Raw genomic sequence first — 18,229 nt, forward strand, 5'->3', positions numbered from 1 at the left:
AACGTTACTGATGTAGAATGCAGCAATTTCTATATAGATAAACGAAACAGGAAAGAATATTCTCTTTTCCTCACGCAATGGTTTCGATCTTACTGAATTAAAATGCCAGAAAAGAGCTACATCACAAATACTGACAACTTGAAGTCATTATATTGGAGAAAATGTAGTATTGCATCCGTTGTCATGTATTTGCTCTATTCAACATTTTAGAAAAAATAAAAGGCAGTGGAAAATAATAATTCTGATGCAATTTTACCCTAAAGGTTGACAAAGATGTGAACTAAGGTCACCAGAGCTCCCAGAGGGCGATCTATATTTAGAAGCCTTTTTTCTTTTTTTTTTTATTGACAAAAAACCGATGGTTATGTTTTTGCCCCTGACTTCGTTGGTGGCGTAAAATTAAATTAGCCTATTACATTTACAACACTGCAGTTTTACTAAAAAAATACATCCTACTCCTTTGATGCGATCATTGTAAGCATATGGCATAGCAGTACCAAGTTCCATTTCCCAGAAATGTTCTTTTTCTTTTCGGAAAGGTTTGATTTGATTTTTGGTGTTTTAACGCCATTTTTAAGCACTGCATTTAGGCTATTTCGTTTGCGGCCAGTTTTTATTGGTGGAGGAAGCCGGAGTGCCCGGAGAAAACCCCCGACCTTCGACAGGAAAACTGACAATCCTAGTAATTTAAAATTGAAGTCGAGTGCACCCGCACGAGCGGGGTCCGAACCCACAACCTCAGTGCTGACTGGCTAGTGATTACAGTAGTAACAACTTAGACCACTCGCCACCGAGGCTTTCCGGAAAGGAGTATTTAGTGAACGGCTATTTGTGTAGTAAATCCCATAGCCCGCAAATGTTATTCAATAAGATTGATAAAATTTTTATTTCTTCTAAATAATCTTACGCTGTCGACACATCCGGGGTTGAGTTCATTCATTTCCCGAAGTTGTTTCTTTTACTGTGAGTAATCGTCTTAATTAATCGATGTATGATATCTATGCATCTGTAAAGTATTAGTACTGTTGTCGTAATTTTAGACTGTGATACTGAAAAGTTCTGTAAGACCTATGTATGTCTTTGAGTTAATCATATTCTTGATCGCTTATTAAAACTCAAATTCTTAGGTTACTTAGATTTATTAATTTCATCGTGAAGTTTTCGTATGAATGATTAGGATGTTCACATGACCACTGTTTTCATAGTCAGCTATATTAGGACATCAAAGCGGAGAGGAAGGATCAACAACCAAGGTGAGAATTTCTTTCGTTTAAACCAATTATATATGTTTGATGTTTTTTTGGATGGCTCGCCAACGTGTTTTTTTTTTATAAATACTGTGTAAATAATGTTCGTTTACAATTTTACCTTACTAAACATGTGAATGTTAGAGTGTATCTAACGAGAATAAGATTGTCTTCGCATAACTTATTTGTTAAAACAGGACGATATCACGCTGTTAATAGATCAGAAAGAAAACGCACTCTCTGTACTTTAAATACAATAGAAGACGAGTTTCATTTCATTTTAAAGTGTGATTGTTATAATGTAATTAGGAGACAGTATATTTAGCCATATTATTATAAGCGTCCATCGTCATTTAAGCTTATACAGTTGTTTAGCACAGAAAATGTAAAAGACATATGTAACCTTTGTAAATTTCTTTTCCATGCATTTAAACGTAGAACAGACATGTTATAAGTTACCAATACTTAATATAGATCATTATTCTTCTCGGATGTATTCATTTATCAGTTATGTATGTTTTATGTATTTTTTTTATGATATATTGTATTTGCATATATATTATATTTGTACTGATGAGCATCATTTGCTCAAAGTAATAAATTATTGAATTGAATTGATTTGATTTAGTACTAATAAATTAATGTCTTTTTGTATGCAGACCCGATGTACAACTTTCTTCACATTAAAAAAAATCCAATGTAGACATTTAGTCTCTGAAATTCCCGTGCCAAAATATGTCAACGAAAGGTAGTAATTTGGAAATTATATCATTATCATATAGTAGCGACCAGTCATACAAACGGTATATTCATCTTCTATATTCAGTTTTTTAATTATCGTATAAGTCCTAAATAAAATTCACATTTTTCTACAGGCCAAACATTTGTTGTATGCTGGCCCTGGCTTTGTGAAAATTGCCAACAAATCTAAGGCTTGAAAGAATTATATTTTAAATACGTAATCATATGATTTTTTTCTCAGTGTATCCATTGTGTAAAAAAGGCAGTTTATATACCTGAAAGGTATATGCGATTACCAACTCTTAGATGATGTCACTTACCCTATTCATTTGTCTCATTGTTGTCACAGTCATTACGCAAATGAAAGGTACATCAATAGTGATTAACAGTGTTAAATTTTGAATCCAAAATCATAAATATTATTGGATAAAATAGTTATCAAAGGTACCAGGATTATAATTTAGTACGCCAGACGCGCGTTTCGTCTACATAAGACTCATCAGTGACGCTCATATCAAAATATTTATAAAGCCAACTAAGTACACGGAATGCAGTTGAGAATTACATAATTGTCGGAAATATAACTCTAATTTATCTAATTCTTTTGATATCGAGTTTCATACTGAGAAACTTTTCTCCATTTGATTAATGAGGCCCCTCATGGGGGGTCCTAGTAATCACATAATCACCATTTTTTTGCCAATATAATCACATAATCATTAAATATTTGCTTATCTTTTGTAATCAAATAATCATAAACTAAAAATACAGTCCTAGGTAATCAAATAATTATGAAATATTTGGCTTAATAATCAAATAATCATTAAAAAACGGCCAAGTAATCACATAATCAAAAACCCCATGAGGGCCCTCATTAATTGGTAATTAAATGAAAACCTAGTATGATATCAGTGCATATATAAAGTGTGTCTAAAACACAACAGACATTGCTTAAAGTGATCGTTGTATGAAGAGCGTCTAACACAGTTTTGTAAAATCAAGTGCGGAATTACTAGCGACATGAGACTTACAGTGAGGGCCCTCATGGGGTTTTTGATAATGTGATTACTTGGCCGTTTTTTTAATGATTATTTGATTATTAAGCCAAATATTCCATGATTATTTGATTACCTAGGACTGTATTTTTAGTTTATGATTATTTGATTACTAAAGATAAGCAAATATTTAATGATTATGTGATTATATTGGCAAAAAAATGGTGATTATGTGATTACTAGGACCCCCCATGAGGGGCCTCTACAGTTAACAATAAACGACACAAAAGTTGAAAAATTGTCTTACGAAACTACATTTTAGCGAGCAAGTGATTTGCTGTATAAAATGCAATATCTGTGAATTGGCAATACGATTATTCTATGTTTTTTAAGCAGCTTTTAATATTATAAACACAAACGGCTTGTAATATATTACCATTCGTATAAGTAATTGTTCATTGTTACACTATTAACATTTAGTTTATGTACGAAAAAATGATTGGGGATGGGAAAGGGGAAATATACCTAAATGGGAAAAGATTTGTATGACCTCCACAAGTAATTCGCAACGTCAGATATATATACAGTTCATTACAATAGACACGAAATTATGACAGTATGTCAAGCTCTGAACCGTTCAAATTTTCGTTTTTCACAAATACTCTACATTTTGGATACATTGTTATACATTTCGCATTCCCTTTTATAGATAATGTAAATGCTGCAATTCATCTGACAGCAACTCCTTACCTGCAGACATTTGTATCACATGACACCTACGATGGAACAACAAATTATCCGGAAGGGTAAGTATGATAGTCAAACTTTGAAAATTTCTACAAAACATTTAAATTAGTGGTTCATGTGATAACACAAAACCACGAACATTAGTATCCCATAATTTATTTATTATCCACAGTACATCACTAGCATATCAACTGGGATTTAATAGACTCAATTTCTAAATAAAGAAGGTATCCTTCGACTTTTTACGGTAAAAGTGTCATTTTGGTTTGTGTATGAAGTTTGGTTTTAAGTACATCATTAGTCAAATCATCAGTTTTTAATGTCTTTCATGCTTAACATTGTGCTCTTTAAACAAAGAAACCATACCTATATTTTAACATTACAATATTCAAGAAGATAAGGAATCTAACGTCGGGTTTCAAATATAGGCAACTGTAGTCTGTCGATTTTCATCTCAAAAACCGATTAAAAAGACTAGCGTTAACAAAACTTATCCTTGCTAACATTATTTTAAAAAGTCACAACGATGATAGAAAACTTAATATCTACGCTTCTTCGTCTATTACAGTTTTTTTTTCTTTCAGAAATTATTCTCGCGACTGGTTGATTACAGGACAATTATATAATTACACAATAAGCATAGAATTCCTCCAATGCGTCCTGGAGACCGGTGGGAACAAAGGCATTTGTATACAAGTAGCTGACAACATATTTATTTATGATGGTATGTACATGTGATATTTGAATTAACCAGATGTATTGTCGTCCGTCGCTTCTAGCCCGATGTTATCAACTAAGTTGAAAAATATATAACAAAAATACCAAACTCCATATTAGATTAAAAGATAGTCCACAAAAACTGACAGAATGAAAAGTGTCAATCAATGGAAAGCGTGAAAAACCAGTGTCGTATATTCTTGTAAATGTCCGTGTTTCTTGAATGCGATGATTGGCGGTGTTAATGTTGATATTTAGATGCGGTGTAAGCATCAATGCTGTCATTAACCCAATTACACAAAACATGAAGACATGAAGACATCAAGGTGAATGCATCGCACTGCATCCAGTGGAAGGCCTTTCTGTTCAAAGTTTTAATCTAGGAAAGTTAAGATGAAATGTCTTCTTTAGAAACTAGTTTTATTTATCTTCTACTTATAAATTCAAATATATTTTGTGATATCTTCCACATCTCTTTTGAGCTATTTATTGAACTTTAAACGTTTTATATTAGTATTAAACAGGATCTTTGGATACATTTCAATGAGAAAACAACATAACGACATAAACGTCACAAGAAACCTAGAGTTGTGACAGTGACATTTCTACATGTTCTACACAATAGACGACGTAAACTGACATTATGGAAAGCATTAGCCATCATGTGATCAGCAAAAGACTTTCCTGATTTGCTTTATGATTTTAAAAGGCATTCAACCAAAGTTCTCGGTATACAATTTTCCTTGTACATAGGATCATTTTGGTTATTTGTTTTCATTCATTTAATATGTTTAAGCATTTGATTTTGCCATTTGATAATGGACTCTTTGTTTTGAATATTCATCGGAGTTAGTTATTTTTGTTACTTTACTTTTGAATTTCTATGCATGTTTGTGTTTTCTTTGACAGGTACAAACACAAGCGCAACTCTTATTAAAGAAACTTGCTGTGGTATTGGTGATATAGTCCCATTCACAGTGCAGAGCACAGGCAGCTCTTTGTATGTTCTTTTTCAAACTGACGGTACAATAAGCATGGAAGGTTTCCGTATTAGTTATATACTGGAGGGCGCACCAACGACAACTGCACAAATGACCACAAGTAAAACAGTCATTCGTTTTATTTAAACAGATTTTCTTCATTATTGATTAAGATTCAAATTCGAATCTTATATAAAGTTAACATTTACACGAATAATGCATGCATTTCTATTAATTATAAATCAACTAGTCATCACTTATGAGAAGGTAGAGTTAAATTGAAGTACATATATATAAGAATTTGTTAACTTTACTTAAGGTAACTTAATTGTACAATATTTAAAGAAAAGTGCAAGCAATGACTTCTTTTTGAGCATGCATTACAATTTTTTTTTGTAGTGATTACCTATCATTGTTGTTCTTATACTAATTTGAATGTTGAAAATAAGTGATTGTTGTTCATTTCTCATTCTGTCACATCAAATTCATTATGACGCTTAACTGAGACTGACAACATTACAAACACATGTTATTGCTTGATTGCAGAAATACTTTACTGCACAATGTTAAATAAACATCAAGTAAGTGCGCCAGCAAGTATAAAATTACTGCGAAAAGTAGCAGGGAATAATTTGAAACCAATAAGTTTTAGAGAAACAGACAACGCCATAATAAAAAAACAATTTACGGTAAAGTTAAACAAGTCTACAAAACATCACATAGAAACATGACTGGGCAACACAGACCAAAGCAAACACTGGATGCGTTTTCAAGTTTTCAAGTGCGCCTATTTTGTATTCACATCCTTATCAAATGTTGATTGCACAAAAGCCCCCATGCTTATTTCAGTATTTAGCTAAGTATAATATTTTAATTGATAGTTTGATCGCCGGTGACATTTGTGATACTTCAATAAGGTGTGATACGGCTTTCATACATCTCTAATTCATGACTAAACTGCGCTGCGGCTGTAGTTAACCTTACATATGTATATACATTATTCTTCGGCGTCAGTTTAAGTACTTTTACGGAATAATTGATTCATCAGTTTTAGCCGTTATTCATAGTTGCCTATTTTTAAAAGTTGTGTAATGCACGAATGGATTTGTTTTCGAATTTGTTGATAAATATGATTATTCCATATTGATAAAATGTTAGTAGGTTTTTCTATATGAATGGGATTTTGAAAATATAAGCATATTCACCTGCGGAAAAAGGATATTCACCGCGCAAAACGTCGCGTGCTTTTACGTGTATAATTTTGGTAAAAAAACGTTTGATGTACAATTGGTTTTGGTAAATATTTTCCATTACATTAATTTTTCCCGGAATATGGAATAAAACATTTGCTGTGTTTTGTTTCGGTAAATATGTGGTTTTATTGACTTTTGAAAAACTGATATTCAGTTTTTCAAAAGTCAATAACACCACACATTTACCTCACCAAAAGACAGTAATTGTATAATATTTTGAAATCAGCTGCATGTTTATAATGGAGAGAGAGCGAGATATCCATGTGAGTATATGACATTGCTTGATATCAATTAAAGTTTTTTTTATATTGTCAATGAATGTTTTTAAACTTTTCGTAGTCTGTGCTTCCAAGTGCAGTATAATCATTTGGTGATTTGTCACATAAACAATAACTACAAAAGGAAAACAGATTTATTCATGTAATTTATTATGTCGATAACGCTACTATTGGGCCTTTATAGCTGACTATGCGGTATGGTCTTTGCTAATTGTTGAAGGCCGCCCGGTGACACATAGTTGTAAATGTCTGTTATATTTGGTCTCTTTGTGTAGAATTGTCAAATTGACATTCATAACACATCTCCCTTTTTATATTTATAAGTTGATGATATATTTGATACATTTTGATTATCGTCATTTTCATTACATCATATATCTTGAATTGATAAAAAGATGTACCGATATTAACAAATAATATATTTGCAACCGCTAACTATTACTCAATGTGTTTTATTATTTTCTTAATTACAGCTATACCTTAATTCTACAGATGCATTTGTTACAGTACTATAATATATAGTCATGAAACAAGGTATCATATACATAAACTCGCCCATATGCCAATGCTTCTGTATAGGGAGAATTGTAATATTTGGTTTTATTCAAGTGTTTAACCAATTCAATAAGTTGGTGTAATGAATCTGAGAAGCATTTGTCTCACATGATTATCATTTATATCCTATGCAATTTTGATGTTTCAAACATGTCATAATCTCTGCTTTTAAATATTTTCATCTCGTACGAGCTTATGCTGATTATAGAAACACTTTGTGTCATTCACATTGCAATTGGTAAAATATGTTAATACTACAACTGAAGTTAGTGAAAGTTATAATCAGCTGAAATTCAGGTATGTTTGTCTTATTCCTGCAGAATTTACAGGATGAGCAGTGTATGTGTACAGAATTATATGCAATTCATGGAGGTTAGTGATATGGAACTATTTATTAAGATTGCATACTGCAAGCGGCTGTTGCAAAGGTTACACTGAAATGTATTGGAATAAAATAAGAGATGCCGGCTGTTGCAAATATAGATGAAATTACAATCTATTAATTCGTCTCGAGACTTGATGCACTCCGTGCTATCCCTTTTTCATTAACTTTCAATACCAGACCTAATATTTTAAGAACAAAACATACCTTTTTCATTTTTCTCTTTTTTTTCAAAAAAAAGCTTCCTACAGCGATATTCATCTTAGTAATACGATGCTCCTTGGGTATATTTAAGAGGTCGATTATAAATTTACACGTTATTTTTCTTATCAATCTCAGGAAAAATTTATGTTATGTGATCAAATATAAAATTTGAAAGTTGTTGAACTTTTATTTTTCATTTTTGCATATCACACAATATTATTACATAGGGTACATATAAGAATAAGACGAAATATTATAATTGACCATGGGTGTGAAATGTATTTACATTCGTAATTTTAAAAATAACAATGGAAGATTCAATGCTAAAGAGCAACTTGTTCTTATTTGAATTTTACAATTATTTTTTTTTTTTAGATAAAAGCAATACATAAATGCTTAAATTTGATAATAGTTCTCCTCAATATCCGTCGACCAACTCATAATGACAAATCTGCCAAATAGAAATCTATGCACATCCGTTTGTCTGTCTAAATTTGTCAAATATCAAATTAATTGAAATGCTACAACTAACTTACGCTAGTTTTGTTTTTACCTGAATCGACACATCGATCCAATTGCTTGCGTTTCGTCATATGGAATATTCAGTACTCCTGTTAAGCCATCTTTTAGCCTTCGTACCAGTATAAGCAGCCATTTGTCATTATAAGGGTATTTGTTTTTGTCTTGTGACAGCACCTTCTAAGTTCTGATAATTTCTTGCATTGATTTCAACGGAATTGTATGTATTTGTACCGTCGTTGCTTTCCAATAAACTACTTTTTTGACTACATTCCTAACCGCACATACCATTGACTCCAGAAATATCCCTTACTGTGTTTTATTGTCCATTGACAGTCGTAAATTTGCCCCATTACGTTAAATGATCATTAATGCCTTGCTCTAAAAAAACAAATAATACTCTTTTCCTGGATCATACTCTAATTGGATGTAGCGAACTGTCTTTGTTATACTTGGGTTTGTGTTGATGGCATATAGTATATTTGAAATCAACTTCACGGATTCAGTAAAAAAGCGTTGTCCGCCAAAATATCACAGTCAGCCAATTTCTGGAATTCAAACCAGCCCAATGTATTGTCCGAACCATTCAGACTTAACTTAAGGATGTTCTCAACTAAAATGTAAAACATAATCAAAAATTTAAAATCATTAATATATGTAAGAAGAACATAAGCTAAGAAACAAAGTTGGCTAAAATTATTAATTTGTAATGAAGCTCCTTTAAAAGATATTTTATTTTTAAAACATGGCAAGAAAAAACTTTATAGTTCATGTATTTGCATTTGTATTATTTGGGTTTCAAATCAAGAGTTGAAATTTAAAATATGCTTAAATTTTGCTTTATGACATTTTGTGAGCTATTGAAGTCTCACATGTAAAGAAAATGGGTGGAATTTGGCAAAATATTTTACCGTATAATAAAGAAGTTCGGAGATCTAATGCAAATTCATCAATCTCACCAAAGTACATCCATAACGTTACTAAGTCCACGCCATACCTTCTCTTCACCACGTTGGGTATATTGAAGTATGCCCATCAAAAGACGTACAACTTGAAAATCTATAGTTTTGGTGAAGTTTTCTAGTTAACGACATTTATCCTTTAGTTAAGAGTGTAGCAGTTATAAAGTAAAAATTTTAAGAGGAATCTGAATTTCAAAATAATAATACTTGTCTCTCAAATTTCTCTTATATTCTACTTCTCTTCGTTTATACGAATATAAAACATTTGTAGTTTCTCTTTAATAAATAACAAACTAATATATAAAGGATTGAGATGGCACACAAACCCGTTTTAATTAAGTAATAATATGACAATAAATGTCGATAGAGTCCAAACGACAAGACTTCTGCAATGAACAGTAACTTGCATCTTAAAAAAAAAGACAAAATATTAGAGGAAGAACAATTGATATAATATTGCTAGATGCAAAATGTTTAAATAATAAGCCCTTCGAACTGCTTATTCAGTGTGTATTTATCTCGATAAAAAAGGCAGGAGAACTTTATTTAGTCGAGTAGACCGAACTACTTACAACAACAAAACAAAAAGCGTAAGCAAATTCATACGCTAAAGATTCAAAATGAAATAAAATAATATTTTCAATATGATAAACAATGGACCGTTTAAAAAATATCGATAAAATGATTGCGTCCTTAAGTAGCATTATTAATGCAATACCCTGTTTGCTGTCGAGTTCCAACTTTGTACTTGGTTGGCTTCATAACTATTTTAATCTGAGCGCCACTGATGAGTCTTATGTAGATGAAACGCTCGTCTGTCGTATTAGATTATAATCCTTTTACCTTTGATAAAAAAGCCGCCAATTCAATCATAATGGGCTATATAAACTATAGCTTGTGCCGTTTGGTGTATGTCTTTCTTATACGGCTTCCACTAGAAGTTCATGCTGTATAGAAGCAATGCAATAGCTGAAGTGTCACTAGATGAGCAGACACTGTGTTTTAAGTTGATTGTTTTCTCTGCTTTGTATCAATCTGAAGCGTTAAGCCTTTTCCAATGATGTTTATAGTTTGTTCTTATATGGTGCATTGGCAGTAACCTGATAAGCATTGTAAGAGGGTTTTGTTTTTCCTGACGGACTTTGTAATAAACTTGAAATCTTGAAAATCACACAATTCTAGTTTGATCTTTAAGGTAGATCTTATTCACTGTCAGCGGTATGTCTATGTTTACCTTTCTACTAGAAAATTCCGTAAACATGGTAAACACGGTCTGACTTTGCTTGCGGTATGTGTTGTTGGTTAACACGCTATTTAAGATACAGACATACAATGTTAATATTTGACGATATGAGCTTGTGGTAATTTATTAATAAATTTACATGTAGTACAAACATTTTCTATATTACACAAGTGCATACAATTGATGGTCTGTATGGGTTAAACTAAAATGTAAATATATACTTTCAAGTGAAGAATAACGATATTAAAATAGAGAAAAGTTTGTGCTAAATCTTCAAGAATAAAAAACATTCTAACAAAAAACGGCTTGCAAAAAAATATAAACAGAAAATTGAAGACTACACCTAGGCCTCAGATTAATCTTCATTCGCTGCAAAATCGACATGAAAAATTGCTTTGATATTGAGATATTAAAACATTATATTATACACTATGGGATGTATTTGTATTAACTTTAATCATAATGTCTATTTATTATCAATTGCCTAGCCTTGTTTTATTTGTTAAAACACTTTTAATTCTAGAGTACCTTTGGTGTTTACTGTTTGGCTTGATTTATGGTAAGAGCAGTTATTTATTTTCTATTTTATTAATCTTACGTCTGTCGTATTTTTCATGATATTCGACTTCGAGTATGCACCAAGAACCAATACTTACCATGTCTTTTGTAAAATTAAAGTCTTCATTTGACAGATCACTATGTTGATTTATCGTACATACCGGGAATTTTGTATCACTAAAGCAGCAGCAGAAAATCGGACTAACAAGTAGGGGTAGATTTTATTATTCATTTAAAAACATTTTATAGATTGACTGTGGTTTAGAGTTGATACAATAATGATCTTATCTATGCTCCTTTTATATCTTTTGCCATCAAGTACCACACGATGACCAGATTTTGAGTAACTTTAGATATTCATGATACTTAAAACATGTTCCCATGATACCGGAAGTATTTATATCGATTAATTTTTGCCTCCGCGCAGTCACGATATACACTAATTATTATATATAATAAATAATATATTATAAATATTATATGTTTTGTACGGTGGTATATGCCGTGAAGTAAAATACCATCTTTTTATCTGCATGGTCTTTGCGTGATGTTTATACAAGGATATACTGACCTAAAACAATAGCATATCAACTTAATTGTTTTAAAAATATTCTCAATATACCCGAAATTAAGCAGACATTCGCTTTTTTGGTTGAGATGCTTATTTTACAAAATATTGATCTTTTAGATTATCGTTGTAAGGATATGTTAAGAATAACTATGCAATATCATAATTATATCTGCCGTTTTCAAATAAAAATAAGGATATGTGGTATGATTGAAAATAAAACCCTCCACAGGAGACCCAGTGACACACAAATTAATAATTATAGGTTACCTCATGACCTTTAACAATAAGCATAGTCCACACCACATAATCAGCTATAAAAGGCCACGAAATGACAAATGTACAACAATTCAAGCGAAAAAAATAACGGCCTAGTTTATGTACAAAACAATGAAAGAAATATGTTATATAGAAACAAACGTCAACCACTAATATGATCTCTTGGCTTTGGAAAGGTATATGAAGAATGTGGCGGTGATAAAATCGTTTGATAGGGCTTACCCTTCAGTCTTCATTTGAACATGTTTGGAAATACAGTTGAAAATGTGACGGATTCTAAGATATTTTCAACGTGAATTTCACGACTACACGTTTCTGTTCTCTTTTGTCATGGCATTATGAGCTTGATAAAGACCACAGACAACAGTTGCACAATAATTTTGCATTTCCATATCAAAAGAGTATATCATGATGACGTGTTTGACAGAATATTAAGGGGATGTATGCGAACGGTTTTACAGTGAATTTTGATATTATGTCATAAAAGAGGGACGACAGACACCAGAGGGACTGTCAAACTCATAAATCGAAAGAAAAAAAAAATGACAAAGCCTGGCTAAAACTGAAAGAAGACAAACAGACAAACAATAGAACACATGACACAACATAGACACTAAAGAATAAGCAATTCGAACCCCACCTCAAACTAGGGGTGATCTCAGGTACTCGTTATATTCTCCGATTTTACTCCAATTCTTTTATTTGACACCTTACCAAAAACGTATATCTAAATTATAAAAAGTGTAAAATGTGCTTCATAAGGATGTTTGATATGCTGCTGAAGCTCAACGTTATTTGTTAAGCAGTTACCAATACAGTTTAGCAAATGTAAGCTAGCAAAATTATGCACCACGTACTTATTTTCTTTTTCAATTGAAATAAGCATAATTGGTGCTCCCTACATTTAAGCATTGTTTGTTAATATATTGCTTTCATTTAACATGTCTTTGCTTTCTCGATAATAGATAATTGTTAGGTTTCTTCATGACAAATTCATGGTTAGGAATTTAGATTGTGATACTATACCTAGGTAAAAATGTAAAACAAACTGCATATATATTGATTGAATGAAATACGTGCTAAAGTTTTATATCATTAGTACTGTTTTTTTTTACACATGTATATATTGTAAATAAATGTGCATATTTTAACAACGCTTCACCAATTGTTGCGCTTGTAGGCTTGTCTTCGTGTGAGTTTGTGTAACATCGATATTTAAGGCGATACTTTATTAATTCAAAGTAAACTATGTTTGGGTTGTTTCTTGAACAAAATATATTTGTTTAGATGACATTCTTTTATTCATATCTATGTATTGAGTTCAATTGTGATAAAACACGCATTTGTGTATCTTTTTGAAGATTTGAATGACAACTAAGATAATAGGAATAATCGTATCTTATCTATGTACACAAGTAACATTCAATATATGATTGTTCTAAAATCATTCCTCAAAACCTATTTGTCAAATACAATCTTTTAAGTTTTATTCTCTGCACGAGCGATCATGTTCGTAGTTATACCTTCAAGATAATGTTTATTAACTTCAATCATAGTAACTTCTTTTTCTGTTTTTCATTAAAACATTTCATTGTTTCAAAGTTCAGTTCGACTGAATTTGTAAAGTGTGAAATTATTCCCTCGATTTTGTAGCATCGATATCGGGATTGTGCAGTTTATAACCATAATTCTGCGGTTCTTCAGTCATATACAAAAATGTTATTTAATGTTTCATCAGTTAGATTTTCAAAATAATCACTGTTGTTTAGCATCCAATCCCTAGGTTCAAAGTTGAAAATGATGGAAACGGTATCAAACTATAGTGCTTGGTCTTCGATAGTTATATATACAGTGCCAGACGAGCCGTAGTCGTATGAATAGGCGGCTATTATCACATTCGTTCTTCCTCTTTCTGCAACAAAATTAACCCGGTAATCCAATGGATTCTGGCCATTTCGTCTGTTACAAAACTGACATCTTGTACTTCTTTAATATCACTGGTCCGAATATCAAAATAAGCGGCGGAGATCTGTTAAATATGTTGTATGGGGTAAATTTAGTCGTTGACCAAACATTCCCCAGAAGCTATAAATATAATAATATAGATGAAAGGTAAGCTAATATATGTATTTCAATTAAATAAAGGCAACAGTAGTAAACCGCTGTTAAAAATTTACAATTTATATGTCAAATTTACAATGTATGCCTAAAACATTTTGTTTTGTTTAGTAATCATTAATATCATCTGGTTTAATGAACAACTTAATGAAGAGACATGTTTTGTCGAAATGCGCATCTGGTGCAACAAAATTGGTACCGTTGATTTTATTACTACCACTGGATCGATGCCTCTGCTGGTGGACTATTAGTCCCCGAGGGTATCACCAGCCCAGTAGCCAGTACTTCAGTACTGGCATGAACATACGGATTGTTTGTTTATTTCTTATTGTTTATTTCTTCTTTCTTATAATCTTATTGCACGGCGTTTTTATTCAATTCTAACCGTATTACTTCTAAAACTGCCGCTATCGACGTAATGGCAACAGTTTTCAGTACCACCATCTCCCATACAAGTCCGAAATGTTCCAAACTTCAGTTTTTCTCTTATTTATGCAGGAACAACGGGGATATATAAATTTCTTGGAGGAATGCTTTAATGTTTGATCAACCTTCGCATTCCTTAATGATATTAAAATTATCATACGGTGTCCATGTAGAATCTCTCCTATTTTGTTGATAAATGAATAAACATAAGTCCCTCATACTTAAATATACGTTTGTCTTTGGTCGCCTTCTTATACGTTGTAAATGATTTAGTCCGACATCCATAAAATGCCTTTTTAGATTCAAGATAGCATGGGCATTCACAAACTTATTTAGATCCGTTTTACACAAATTTATTTTCGAAATCCCATTCCCAAATACAGATTTATTCATACCCATTATTTCCCAGAAAACCTCTCTTATCGACTGTTCCTTGGTATTAATTAGACATAGATGTTTCTTATTTATTATTTAAAACTGTTGATGTAAATGTCCTTTGTTTTTTTTAGTCTTTGTTTACTCCTTGGTTTTGATTGTTATTGTCTTTATGTACCTGTTTATACTGGATTCATCGTTGACATTGCAAAGCATTTAAAACAAATGTGAAACCCGTTGAAAATCTGTTCACCATCGAAAGTCTCCAGGTAGCCATCACCCAGACACCGACCGATCTGTTTTTCTGATCTATTTCTTGCATGCGTAATATCAATACTATCGATATCTCTACCCGATATGTTTTATAGCCATGCCATTGATTTAATGGAATGCTTTTGCTGAGGCATGTATTCATTTTGGTGTATACTATCATTCTTTTATACTTCCGGAAGTTACCACGAAAGACACGTTTATATGATGGGCTATTGTCAAACCAATCGACGCCAGTCTTCTTGTAAAGTGAAGAAGCTTCCATGAAGTACTTTCCATAGGGGTGCCACATGTGAGGCAGGATCTGCTTTACCTTCCGCAGCACCTGAGATCATCCCCATTTTGTATGCTATTGATGATAATAAGAATGTAAAGAGAACCATAGATATGCAACCAATTGAGGTGTCTAAGAAATAAGAAAGAAAAAATAATTCAAGTAGCCACATATTTTGCCCGGAAAACTTCGAAGAAAATGCCAAAATATTTGAGATTATGATTCAAAGTAGGAATTCATGTCCTAATAACATATCTTGAAAATTATTTGCTCAGGAATATGAGGCAAAATGGACCAGAGAGATGTTCATAATATCAGAGAGATCTTGGAGGAATAATGCTGCAATGTATCGCCTCCAAAAAAAACCAGGAAAGAAATTGTCGGGACTTTTTATTGAAATGAAGTCCAAAATAGTTTCACGAAAGATGACGATTTGTTAACAAACTTTACTTAAATTTGTCAGTTTATAAATTTATAAATTATTTAGAAACTAAGGTTTCAACTCCCTCAGGCAAAGTTGGCTTTAGATGAATTTGGCTATGTATTTTAGGTATTTTTGACATACAGCTCTTCAACGGTTTCGGTACTTATACATCTTCGGATTTCAAATGTTTGGCTTTGAGCGTTCCTGATGAAGGTAAATCCAGAAAAGCGCTTCGGACGCAAGAAATTAATAACGTGTTGTTTTCAATATTTGTTAACAATTGAATGAAATGAAAAAAATCATTAGAAATTGACCTAACAAATACCAATTTGTGGAATGGCTTTTTTTTGCCTGAAATACTTTAATCGTTGGTTAACAACCGCAATTTATTACACTTGTATTAGTGTATTACTATTTTAGTAAAATATACTTTTCTTGAAAAGCTTTTATTTTATTTCTTTTTAAAGAAATTGGTAGTAAAAACAATATAAATAATAATCAAAACTTACCTTAAGCCTCAGATTATCCTATTCCATTTACCAATTATCCTTGTATGTCGTAGTTAATTACACATTTAAATGTGGCGCAAAAATAATAAGACATGCGCCTTTAAGTGATTGTTTAGAATTCGAATTTAATATCATGATCGTCGATTTAAATCATGGGGTGACCCGCATGTTATGGGAAATAACGAGCATCTGTCTTTCGAAGCTGCAGTCGTAAGAAAATATCCACTGCAGTTTTGCTATTATATACATTATAGTAGAAAAACAAAGGATATTGAGTATCAATCTTTGATTGCATAAGACGGATTTTTACTGTGATTAAAACTGATTGTGTGGGCAATTTTGTTTAGTAATTATTTTATGAATTTATATCAAGGAATATATTTAACTTAACACAAAGGATGATCAGAATTGAATAACGGTAGGTTATTTGTGCAAAATAAAAATCAGATACATAACCATTCAAACTTTATTAAAAATTCACGAGTTTTTTTTATGAAACTAAAGACGAAACTAGAAATTATGCATATATATATATATATATATATGCACACACGAATTAAAAGTCATGAAGGAAATAATTTAAAATCTATAAGTTCTGATAAATCAGAATAACACACATACATCATTTGAGTATATGGCAATTTATGCTTGACTAAATTGCCCGTCACACAGCTTCAAATCAGATGCCTAAAATTACAATTGAAACCGTGTTTGGAGCTGAATGGAAGAAGTTTTCATTATCAAATGTGAAACATATCATTTGAAGCTATAACAAGATGATCATTGCACTACACGTTTACTATCAACAATATCATTTTTAACATGTATTTAATTCAAACGATTAATATGTTTGTACGCATCTTACATTTTCACCTACCTACATAACCAGTTATATATGAACATAACCCTAACCCCAACCCTAAACATATCTGTACTTCTATGTTGTTTTGTTATACTATTGGTTCAGAAAAGGGAGAAGATTTGGTACCATTTAAACGTTTAATCCCGCTGCTAATGCGTTATCCTAAGTCAGGAAATTGATGTTGATTGGCATTCATACCACATCTTCCTATATCTATACATCATTAGACTGTTTAATTCATAGATTTTGATTTGTTTAGATAACACTAGAATTTCATTACTAGAAAATTATCGATAGATTAGGTTTCTTTCAATTGTTAGTAACATTGTACTTATTTTCTTATGTCAATTAATATTGGTGTCTTCTCTCTTAGTATATTCATTAACAAAAATTCTAAAGACGTCTAAGTTTTTTGGGTTTTTGTAATGAAAAACGTGGTATTGAAATTAAAAACTTTACTAAACTATACTTGTTGTCTTTAATCTTTTATCCATATATAAGGTCTTGTAGTTTTATTACAAAATCTGTATAACATCTTAGTACAAGTTTTAAGGGATCGTAAATTTGTTGGCAAAATCTTGTCAAATAAAGCAAATTAAAAAAATAATGAGCATAATCTATATTACAAAAATTACACATATTATTGTTGGTTATTTTCCTTTGTAATAAAAGCTTTTTTGTTGGCCTTATAAACTGTAGTAATTTCTTTCTAAGGATTTTTAATTCATTTTCAGTAAATTATT

At 31.5% G+C, this 18,229-nt stretch overlaps 1 protein-coding gene across 1 annotated transcript in view; it reads left to right on the forward strand.

Moving 5' to 3' along the window:
* The window catches only part of LOC134697296 (tumor suppressor candidate 3-like), a 182,328-nt gene that overhangs the window by 41,763 nt on the left and 122,336 nt on the right, over window positions 1–18,229 (forward strand). The gene's annotated exons all lie outside the window — the stretch shown is intronic.

The sequence above is a fragment of the Mytilus trossulus genome, chromosome 14 (assembly GCF_036588685.1).
Source record: "Mytilus trossulus isolate FHL-02 chromosome 14, PNRI_Mtr1.1.1.hap1, whole genome shotgun sequence".
NCBI lineage: Eukaryota > Metazoa > Mollusca > Bivalvia > Mytilida > Mytilidae > Mytilus > Mytilus trossulus.